We start from the raw sequence: 10,547 nt of genomic DNA, 5'->3' as shown, positions 1-10,547 counted from the left end.
GACTGTTGCCTGCCATTTGCACAGGCTTACCACATGGTAAGATGCAACCTTTGGATACAATTTTGTGAAGGGTGTGCTGCATAGATGCAGGCATGCAATTTCAAATTGATTTTTTGAGGCTTATAATACAGGAGATAGCCTTATTCCACCCTCACTTCACAGCTCATTATGCCTTATGTGTGTATATATGTGTATATATAAGTATGTCTAAACACAAACTGTATTTGAATAAACTAACTTGTGCTAGAGATCAATGCTAAATCTGCTTAGTGTCAAAATAGCCAAAGTGATATTAAACCATCAGCAATTTTCATTCATTAACCTGATTTAATGCAGTACCAAAGGACAGAAACAAACACTAACTGGATAGCAAACACACTTAAAGTATCTGTGCTAAATTGCCACAAGCAGGAAACGCCCTGGCCTTTTAACTCTGAATCACTCCAGGCTCCTTAGAAGTTTTTCAGAAATAGGTTTCCGATTATTATGCAAGGATAAAATACAACCGATATGCACTGTTCCAGAATGGTTTGTTTGATAAGCCAGACTACCTCTCATAAAACTTCGAGAATTCAGAGTGATCTTTTTCTGAAGTGTAAGTTAGCTAAATAGCACGTGCCATCCTGGTAAGCAATGAATTGGATCACTTGTGTTACAGGTGATACGTACAAAACCTGTACTAGTTAATGACACAGAATGGTTTGCTTACTCAGCTTTAAAAAGCAGAATGACTGGTAGTTACCAACTGCTTTACTGAAAGTCCTGTATAATGCTTATGAATAAAATAGGAGTCAATTTAGGAGACTGTTGCCAACTTGAGAAGTAGTGATAGTAGAGAAACAAATTAGCTTCCATGTGTTTTGTGTCTCCAAAGTTACGAGCATTTTGTACAGTCACATTTATTTCTAATAGTTCTATGCATCAAATTAGTGCGATTGCTAATGATACAGGGCCTTTTCTATATTTATGTTATGTGCATTACATCGATTAAGTAATTTTGAGAAAAGTTGTCATACAATTAAGATTAAAAATCCCAGCTAGCATTATTTAGCCTGATAGGTGGTTCATGTGCTTTGCAGTTTGCATTAAGTAGAGTGAGTAAAGGATCAGGACTATTTCTAGGATCAGCTCCAAAGTAATAACAAATCTATCTGTCAAAGTGTGCTGTAGATGGTCCTAAGTCCAGAACCATGTCCATGAAAATCCTTACTCAACTGTTGCCTTGCAGTGGTGACATCTAAACTGCATGCAGCCTTTCTCCTGGTTAGCTACACTGAATTCATCAGGAAATGTCATAGAGAGTATACTGTATTTAAACATTTAGAAAGTGCATTGAAGACAAATGACCTCATAACGTCTGTGTTCATTTTCCAAGTGCTTTAAAAGCTACCCAGAGATGTGAGAAGACCTGGGGTCTGAAATGGGCCAGGAGGAGGGCGCTGTATGAGCACACTTGCCCATGGGGGCTCTGGAGTAAAACATGCCGTGTGCTCTTCAGCAGAAATCCCACTGGAAAGCAAAAAATTGCCTCTGGTAAGTCAAAACTGACATGTTGCAAGACAAGAATTAATTTCCACAGACTGGCATTTTTTTTATGGATAGCTGTTTTGTTGGAAACTTTATGACCAGCTGCAACAGCAATCCTTTAGCCTGTTCGGATGAGGTGCAAGGGTACTAACCCCGCATGGGCACTCAGGCAGAAATACATCATCAGAAGCTCATGCCATCCCTGTAACTGGGGTGCGAGCATTGTACAGATGGAGCTGACAGCATCTATCTAAGAGGAGGTAATCCACACTGCTGAGATATTTGGAAATCCTTCTAATTACAGATGTTTCTGACAACAACAGTGCTTGTAGCTGGATTCTTCACCAGAAATAAAACTGCAGTATTAAGCAGCTGATCACTTTGCAAGTCACCATCTTTTTGTCATCTAGTTTGGCTATGTTATTTGATAACGAGGTAAGTGACTCATGCCTTACTTTTTGCTTTCAGAATGGGTACTGAAGTTTGAGTCAGAACGACCCCAGTGGGACTGTGACAAAGTACTTCATTTCTGAGCATTTCTCAGGCCCAGCCCAGACCCAGCGCTTGTGAGTCCTTCTTTAAAGATGCAGGAAAATGCAATGATAAAGTACTTATTTCTGCTGGCTCATTTTATATCCATCCTTTTGTTGGCCTTTTGAAATGTAGTATTATGCCAGAACTTAATGGCAGTGCTGTTAATTGCATGCAGAGCCATAAACACTGAGTTAATATACTGCATATGATTGATTGTGTGTGTGTAAATGTCAATCACAGATTACTTCGCTACCTTTTTAGACATTAAATTTGTGAATGTTTCTTAGGAAAGAAACCTTCGACAATATCAAGTCTTTCGAGCTACGTGAGATTTAAGCCATGCTGAGAGCTTACTTCCCTCACTGCAAGCAAACTAACATTGGCATGGAAAAGTTTAACACATCAGTCAATGATAGCTCATCTCTGGGTAAGACGCAAATATATATACCTGTCAAAATTAATGAGGAGTATTTCTTATGGGTTAGCAGTAATATTTTAAGAATGCTAACAGAAATAATTTCACAGAAAGGGTGTGCTGAGCTACTCCAAATCATGGCCAGATCTAAATACAGCATTTGTAGATGTTTGCTTCTCCTGCAATTTTTACTTCTGTCATCTCTGTAATGTGTTAGTGTCATTCACTCAATGTGCTTATCTGATCATTGTATTTTCAAATGTAAGAGCAGTGTTGTACATCGCACTGCCCAAACCCAGTGGAGTTTCTAGAGAGCCGGTGTTCACATCCCGAGTACCAAATTGAATGCACTGTGCATGGGGCAAAGGGAAATTTGCTTCACCCTGTAGGTGTTGTAGGATTTTTAAAATCCACTTTCATTATGCATGAAGCAGGGCAGGGTGGGTCAATTTTTTCTGTCAGAATTGCCTTTTACTAGGAAATTAGTTTGCTAATTAAATGAAACTTTTTTTTTGGTGAGAAGTGTCTGCTGCTGTCAAAACCAAGGTGTTTTGTTTTGTTTTGTTTTGTTTTGTTTTTTTAAATCTAGAATTGAAATATAAAACATTTGAAAATGAAAGCTTTTAATCCAAAACCTGGATTTTTTTTATTTAGAAATGTTTCCTTTTGGAACAGCAGCACCACCAGTTTAGGACTGTCTGTTACCACCTCCTGTTATTTTAGCACAGGTTTGTATTCAGTGGCTGCTGCTGCTCTTGTCAGCAACCGCCCGCCTCCATGCCAGCCTCTGCCTGGCTGCCAGGCCACCTTCCTGGGTTCCCCCCAAACCGACTGCCTTCCTGCCACAGGGGTTTGCTAGGGATTCCCTTCCTTTTTGGACCAGAAAGGGGCCAGGTGTGTACTGGGCTCTCTGCTCAATTGTCACCTTCCAGCAATGCCTTTATTAGGGAGGTGCCTTCTAAATTATACACTAGACACAGTTTTAAGTACTTGTGTGCATAGAGCTCACAAGCATTTATGCATCTGGCTTTTCACAAAACAAAATGTTATCTCTTGGGATGGAATTGAATACATTCCACTTAAGTAATTTGTCAGAGAATTTCTATTTTTCATGCAAAGGAGAGATGCATTTTAATAGTCATCTTAATACATTCAGGTCATTCCCATGGAAAGATGGAGCCAAACCAATACAGCAAAACCCTGCTCTCGAATTTCTCAAACATTCTTGAGTATTTTTTCATCATTCACTTTGATCATTTTCCTGGCTCATTTAAGAGCATTAAAATTTTGTCTGGGAACTGAATTTTAAAGTTAAAGATAAGAAACAAGATTTTATATTTGTGCATGCACACATTCTTACTATAAATCCTTATGCTTGTCTAATATGGGAACAGAAATACAGAAAGGAGGCCAAAATATACCCAATTATAAATTTCTTATTGTTCAGGGGAATTTGTACTACGGAAGCTGGTCTAGACCATGTAGTGAATTTGGTAAAATACATAAATAAAGTGGACATAAATAGGAGAGAGGGCGTTTTTTTTCTCAGGTTCCTCATAACAAACTTTATTTATTTACCTGCCTATATCATTTGCCAGTCAAAATCAGGGCTAATAAGGCATCTTCAAGGCAACCGCTTGCTAAGTATTGGCGTCTTCTGTACGGTCAGACAGGCCTGGACTTCGGAAAAAGAGAAATCAGTCTTGCAATCATAAAGATGTCCATAGGCACAAGATGTCTACAGGCAAGGATCAATTAAAGTATTTGAAAAATTAATTAATCCATGTTCCAAGGTGTATATCTGTGGTGCAGGCTAGGAGAGCATCAAAGGCGTGGGCAGCTGATGGGAGCCCGTCACAGTGTTCGGTCTGCAGCCTCCTGAGGCTGCAACCCACGCAGTAAAGGGACGGTGCAAAACACAGCCGGTGGGTCAAGCCCAGAAAGCACAATCAAGCTTCGAACACGCCAGCCCTCGCATCCCTGTGTGGTGCCTTGCAAAATGTCCCAAAGCAAAAACCAGCCGTGCTGGGGCAGCGCCAGAGTGATAGCACAGCAGTGGTGCAGCTCTAAATGTGGGAATAATTTAGCATATAGATTAGATAATTTTGTTGAAATGGAATGGCGGTGCCAAGAAAGCTGCCGCTTCTTGGAGAGAGCTGAGAGCTGTTCTCTTCCAACAAAAGTCCCGCAGCATTTAGGTGCAGGAAGTTATTATGGTGCTTGGAGAAAGGGGATTTCACAATCATATCAATTATGCTTCGTTTTGTGAGCAATTTCAGGAGCATAATAGGGGTCAGAGAAGAGGACAAGTCTTGTTCCATGGTATGTTTAGTACGGTGTTGCAGAAATGCTTTCCTCTTTCCCTGCCCTCCTCTCAGTTAAAACAAAAATGCCTCATTAAAACCCAGTGAAAGACACTGAATTTTTTATGCACCCATAGATTTGCCATTGCTTTCTGTCTTCCTTGTGAGAGCTCAGACGCACTGTAATGATTCAAATCTGTCCTTTATGTAACTCTATTTTCTTCAGTTAAATTCAAACAGGGGGGAATTAGCCCCTTTGATATTTCTCTTTCAAAGCTGGTTGGAAGTGTTGTACATGTGGAAAATGAGGTTTTAAATGGAAGGAGAATGACTCATATTAATTTAAAACCCAAACTAAAGAGATAATTGCATATACTATAACTTCTGTTATAATGAGGAGTTAGTCATAAGTGATTACATGAATTTTAGAGTTCAAATTATTTTTTTAAAACATGTTTAGGGTTAAATCCTGTCCTGGCTGGAACAGAAAATGCAGAGGCATCCTGCCTCTTTGGCAGAGAGGCTGCTGCTGGCCAGACTAAAATTTATTGGGGTGGGCTCAGGGATTTGCTGAGGAAACATTTTGTTGTTTACCCCAGTCTGCTCACTTATCCAGCCAGTCTCATCGCTTTTTGGCACACATGGTAATTATTCCTTACTCCTTAGAGTTTATTGAGCTTTGTGTTCAGATTTTCCCTCTGAAAGCCAAAAAGCTTTCCCTATTATTTCCCCCTCTCCTCTTCTTTTTGGCTAAAGGTTATCTCTTAGTTTTTTAAAAAGGCAATTCCTAATGCAGAATAGCAATATTCAGTGTGAATACCTTTTTTATATGAACTGCAGAAGAGAGGCCCGGTTCTATGGAGATCTAGTTCCTTGTTCAATTATACTTACTGGATTGATTCGAATTACAGTGGTAGGCTTCCTTAGCCATAGCTGAGGAAAAAACCATTATCCTTTGTATCAGCAAGCCTATATTCCAAATGCCTTGGCAAAACCAGATAGGTGGCTAAACCATCATATGGGGATGAATCATGCAGATGGCTGGCAAAATCATAGCAATGCTACATGCTAGTATTTATTTTGAAACGTTATATACGTTGGAGTCTCACTTCATCTTAACACAAATCAGCCTTGCCAGTACTGATGAACAAAGCCTTTTTTCAAATTTGTGTTTTTTTGAATGCTTATACTTAGATCTTACCAAATTCCAAGTTCTTAAAATAAAACAACAAAGCAACATCTCTCCCGAACCCAAAGCCTGAGGTTTTGTATGTACCAGAGTAATTCTGTTTTAAAAGCAGAGCTTAGATTTCAAATGTCTCAGTAGAGGGGCAGTTTCTTTTACGGTCTTTACAAAGCTTAGTGTAACAGCAGCTCTGATATTTTTTTAGGTCTTACTTATATTATTAGAAGTATTTCAGTTCTCTTTACTAAGTTATCCTGTCTTCAGTCTTGGCTCTTCTTGTTTGTGGCAGATACCTCAGGGAACGAAACAACTAAAAATGTATCAGTAACTTAGAAGGGCATGTTCCCATCATTTGGCATTCAGACCTTCCACTGACATAAAAAGAAGTTTTGCTTTTAGAGAGATGTCAGTGTGACAGCTCTTACAAAATAAAACTGATAGGCTGCTGCCGCTGCATGATTTTTTTTCCATAATAGAAAGATTTAGTTCAAATCAGTGTGTCCTGCATGAAATCACATTGCTCAGCTGGGTGTTAGGATGAGGGCTCACTAGTTTTTCTACTAGTCAGGGACGTTATGGTGCCACATGTGTCCTATCTCCTTCTGAATAGGGTCTCCTTCCTCCTGTGATACCATGATGGGTGCCTTCAGCCTCCTGGCCCAGCGCGATGCTGAGCTGAATGCCACTCGCTGGCACTTGTGCTCAGGAGGGTGTCTGGGACCTTGGGAGGTCATTGCTCTCTTTTTCAGCTTTTTCTTGGATCTGGGGCAAATGATGAGGCTCCTCTAGCCTTATGTTTCTGGATTTTGTTTTTAGGAGGTGGGATGGAAACAATGACATCCTGGGGTGTGATGGAAATACCAGTTTGTTTGACGGGGCAGGGAAGTTCCTTGGAACTAATGAGCTGTGTCACCATTACCAAAAATGTGCAACACCCTGAGCTCTGATAGGGATGCTCTTATACAGTGAAACAGTAAATAGATACATGTGTTCATCTTAGACATTTCTGTTTTGTGTTGCAATTTGTTATACACTAAATCGATTTTTCTTGCTTCTTTTTCTTGCAAATTCTCTCATTAAATTAAGTAGTCCGAGAGGAATAGCCATTAAATGTTCATTCCTTATTAATTAAGTGGTTTAAAATCTAGGTCTTTGAACACTTTCCTAATTAATTGTGTAAAGCTGGATACAAAGTTAACAGGGAATGAAAGTATTACTTTAGGGAAGTGCTTTACAATAAACTAGAAAGCCATCTACCAAGTAGTACAGAAGCTGTAAGACATTAGCATTCTTACGGGCTAGAGGTGGAGAAGTCGCTTTCCAATAGTAGCCATGGCAGGAGTGAAATCTCTCACAGTTACGTCCTGATTATACACCTATGTGATACCAGGTGTGCTCTGAGTTATTCAATGCTGATAATATCTCCGTGTCCATCACACAACTCATGTGTCCTGTCCTGCCCTGTTCTGCCTTCAGCCTCCTCTTCTTCCCCTCCCCTTCTCCAGCATTTTCAACAGCTCCTTTAAAAAATGTGAAAAAAATCCCTCTTGAGCATTTTGGGTTCTGCTCCTCATGCAGCCAAATATTTGGCCTGCCCTCTCTCTTGCCCTTCTCAGTTGTGGATGTCGCATTTCATTGGGGATTTTCTATGACGAACCCCTTTCATCACTAGCATGTCCAGCTATTCTATTTCCCACCTTTTAAGAAACTTTAATACTTGACATCTTGCAGTTTTAAAACCTTTGTTACTCTGCCGATTGATTTACATAATCGAGCAGTTCTCAATATTATTGACTACCTCACTAGTTTTTAATGTTACTATGAATTTTATTAATGATCACTTATATCGGCTTCTAAATGCAATGTACAGCAGCACTGAACTAAGACAGATACTTACATTTAAATTTATGCTTTAAGATCTATCAGTTCTATAATTTTAATCTTTTTTAGCACGAACTTTGTTGTATAATGTCATAGAGCTCTTTTCAGTTGGAGCATCTTCTGGAGGCAAATCAAATGAGATACAGAATTTTATTCCATCATCACAGCTCCTTTTACAGCCAAGTTTGTACTTTAATGGTAAGACAACTTGAATTTTGTTTGAGAAGGCCTATTTTCCATACAGTCATGTACACTGTAAATAAGTGTACTCCTAACTCCTAACTCTTTATTGATTGCGTGTCATTGGGTATTTTTTGATACCGAGATGTTTGCTCTTTTCCAGAGCCATGGAGCTCCATGTGCTTCACGGGCTGCTATGATTCAGCATGGGAAGAACACAAACTCTGTCTCTCGAAGATCCCAGTGCACAGGAGAACATGCACAACGTCCCAGCCTGAGCACAGCACGCCGTGGTGCACAGATGTGTTTTACCAGGTGAGTTTGCACCCACACTGCTCCCTACCCACCCATTTTTGGGCAGTAAACGCACACAGCCACTGAGGCAAAGCAGACTGCGACTATATCAGTATGTGAAAGGCTCAGATCTGTGTTAGATGTGTATGAAGGATTATTTTTTCCTGGTGTTTAGCTGAGGTGAGAACTTGCATAGATTTGCTGTTCTGAAATGGGGCAAGAAGAAAATGGTGCTTCTGAATTTTAAATAATTCTGCTCTGTTAAACACCCTTTTCTCTTAAGGGAACCTAATACAGTAAAGTTGGGTCTGAGCTTAAGGATCCTCTTTAGGCCTCTCTCTTTTCTCCTTCCTTCCTTCTTAATGCTTCAATATCCTGAGACTGCAAAAGACACTTCCATCAAGAGTATGCCTGGCACTGACTGAAAGTTTCTGTTACTAGAAATAAAACTACAGGACATGAAATGTCTTATGACAGAATAAAGCAATCCATCAGTTTATAAAATGGATTTTATTATTTGGCCACCTGCAATAGCAAGGGACTGGACTGAATACCCCAGAATGTCTTTCCAGTTCAGTGTACTATGATTAGAAACATAGGAAGCAGCAAATATGTAGTCCCTGTTATCAGGTCTCTGTGATGATTCTTTATTGAACTCCAGTCAGTGCAAGACCTATTGTGCTGATAATCAAAATCCTTGCTATTTCCAGACCAACTTCTCACAATGGCTGCACTCCACAAGAGCAGTGAAACCACAGATGAAGATTCGTGGGACCACTAGGGTCAACTAATACACTTCCTCGCACTTCCAAGTTCCATGTTATAAATCATTTTCATAAATATATAAGCACAGAAGATAAAACTGAACTATGGAATTAACTCCTGTCTGCAGTAAAGACAATGACAGAGCCTGTTTTATCCAGAATTTACTACAGTATCTTACTCCTTCAGTCCAATTTTTTTTTTGCCCTTGCCTCCACTCACTTTCACAAATCCAGTTTTGAAGTCTGTTCTGGCTTAGATGCTCTGGAGACAATGGGAGAGAAAGAGACACCGTTACTGGTGACACTCAGGTAATACATTTCCAGATCCAGGCTAGTCCCTTGGCAGTTATATGTCAAGAAATGGGGATGAATGAAACAGATTAGCACAGGGTGAGATTTCCAGGTGGTATAAATTGGCATAGCTTCTTTGGGCAGCTTTTCTACTAAATGAAATTGTTTTTCACCTCTTGAAGATGTGAACCACAAATTGAAGCAGTATGAAGATTGAAAAATAAATAAACCCCATATATTTGCTGTTTTAGTTTCAGAGTTTAGCCCAAACCGGTCTCATTATGAGGTCTGTTATTTACTCACTTTTTTTCCTTTGGCATCTCTCTCTTAACAGACAACATTGAATACCTGCAGTTTCTAAGCACTCTCTAATTAGAGAAAGATGTTCATTTTGTTGCCTCTTTGCTCCCTAAAAAAGTAATAAGGAAAAGAAATCCAGTGTGAGGCAATGCAATCAACCACCTCCAGCATCCCATTATGAAAACTGCTTGAATAATTCACTTGTCTCGAGTGTTGTTAGTGGATCAGCTGTCAGCCCAGGGATCATGAGGAAGGGCAAAAAAATTCCCACCCAATCACTTCTCTCTCTGTACTTTCACAGCAAACTCCTGTCTCCCTGCTGAGAGGTTCTGCAGCTGCCACCCAGGAGTGAAATAGAAATGTGGTGCCATGCGGGTAGCAAAAATGGTGAGATTTCCCCCTGATGTTATTATATTAAAACAAAACAAAACAAAACAAACACCACCCCCCCCCGCCAAACACAGTTAACTTTCCCTCCTCCCTAAGCCAGTAGCACTCCTGACGAGCGGTGAGGCCAATCCTTTTTGCTGATCAGACTGACTGCAGATGCAGGAGCCATGCAGATCAGATGCTGCAGTCCTGTTGCATGCGCTGTTCTCTTTCAATCCATTAAAAATCCTGTATTTCCCTGACAGGTCTGTGTACATGTTTTGGTAGAACAATACGTTACAGAAGTCTGAGCAAGGGAAAAGAGTAATTTTCCTACCCTTGAGGCCAAAGCGTCCTGTGGCATCAAGGTGTTTTGATTCAATTTCCCAATTTTAAAGTGTGGTAATAATACATAGCTGTCCCTTAAAATGCTGGGGTTTGCAGTGATCTCTTTAGATCTGAAAACTGCCAAGGAGCTTTCCTATTGCTGGCGTCTATAACTC

At 40.0% G+C, this 10,547-nt stretch overlaps 1 long non-coding RNA gene across 1 annotated transcript; it reads left to right on the top strand.

Moving 5' to 3' along the window:
* The first annotated feature begins 1,991 nt into the window (after positions 1 to 1,991).
* Positions 1,992 to 10,049, top strand: LOC148052386 (uncharacterized). Its single transcript, XR_015698563.1, has 4 exons — positions 1,992 to 2,093; positions 2,349 to 2,488; positions 8,190 to 8,341; positions 9,977 to 10,049. It is a non-coding gene; the product is annotated as an uncharacterized LOC148052386 (long non-coding RNA).
* The last annotated feature ends 498 nt before the right edge of the window (positions 10,050 to 10,547 follow it).

This window comes from Nipponia nippon, unplaced genomic scaffold, assembly GCF_047370975.1.
Source record: "Nipponia nippon isolate SJK-2023a ecotype South Korea unplaced genomic scaffold, ASM4737097v1 scaffold_5, whole genome shotgun sequence".
NCBI lineage: Eukaryota > Metazoa > Chordata > Aves > Pelecaniformes > Threskiornithidae > Nipponia > Nipponia nippon.
This window is presented reverse-complemented; position numbering and strand designations above follow the sequence as displayed.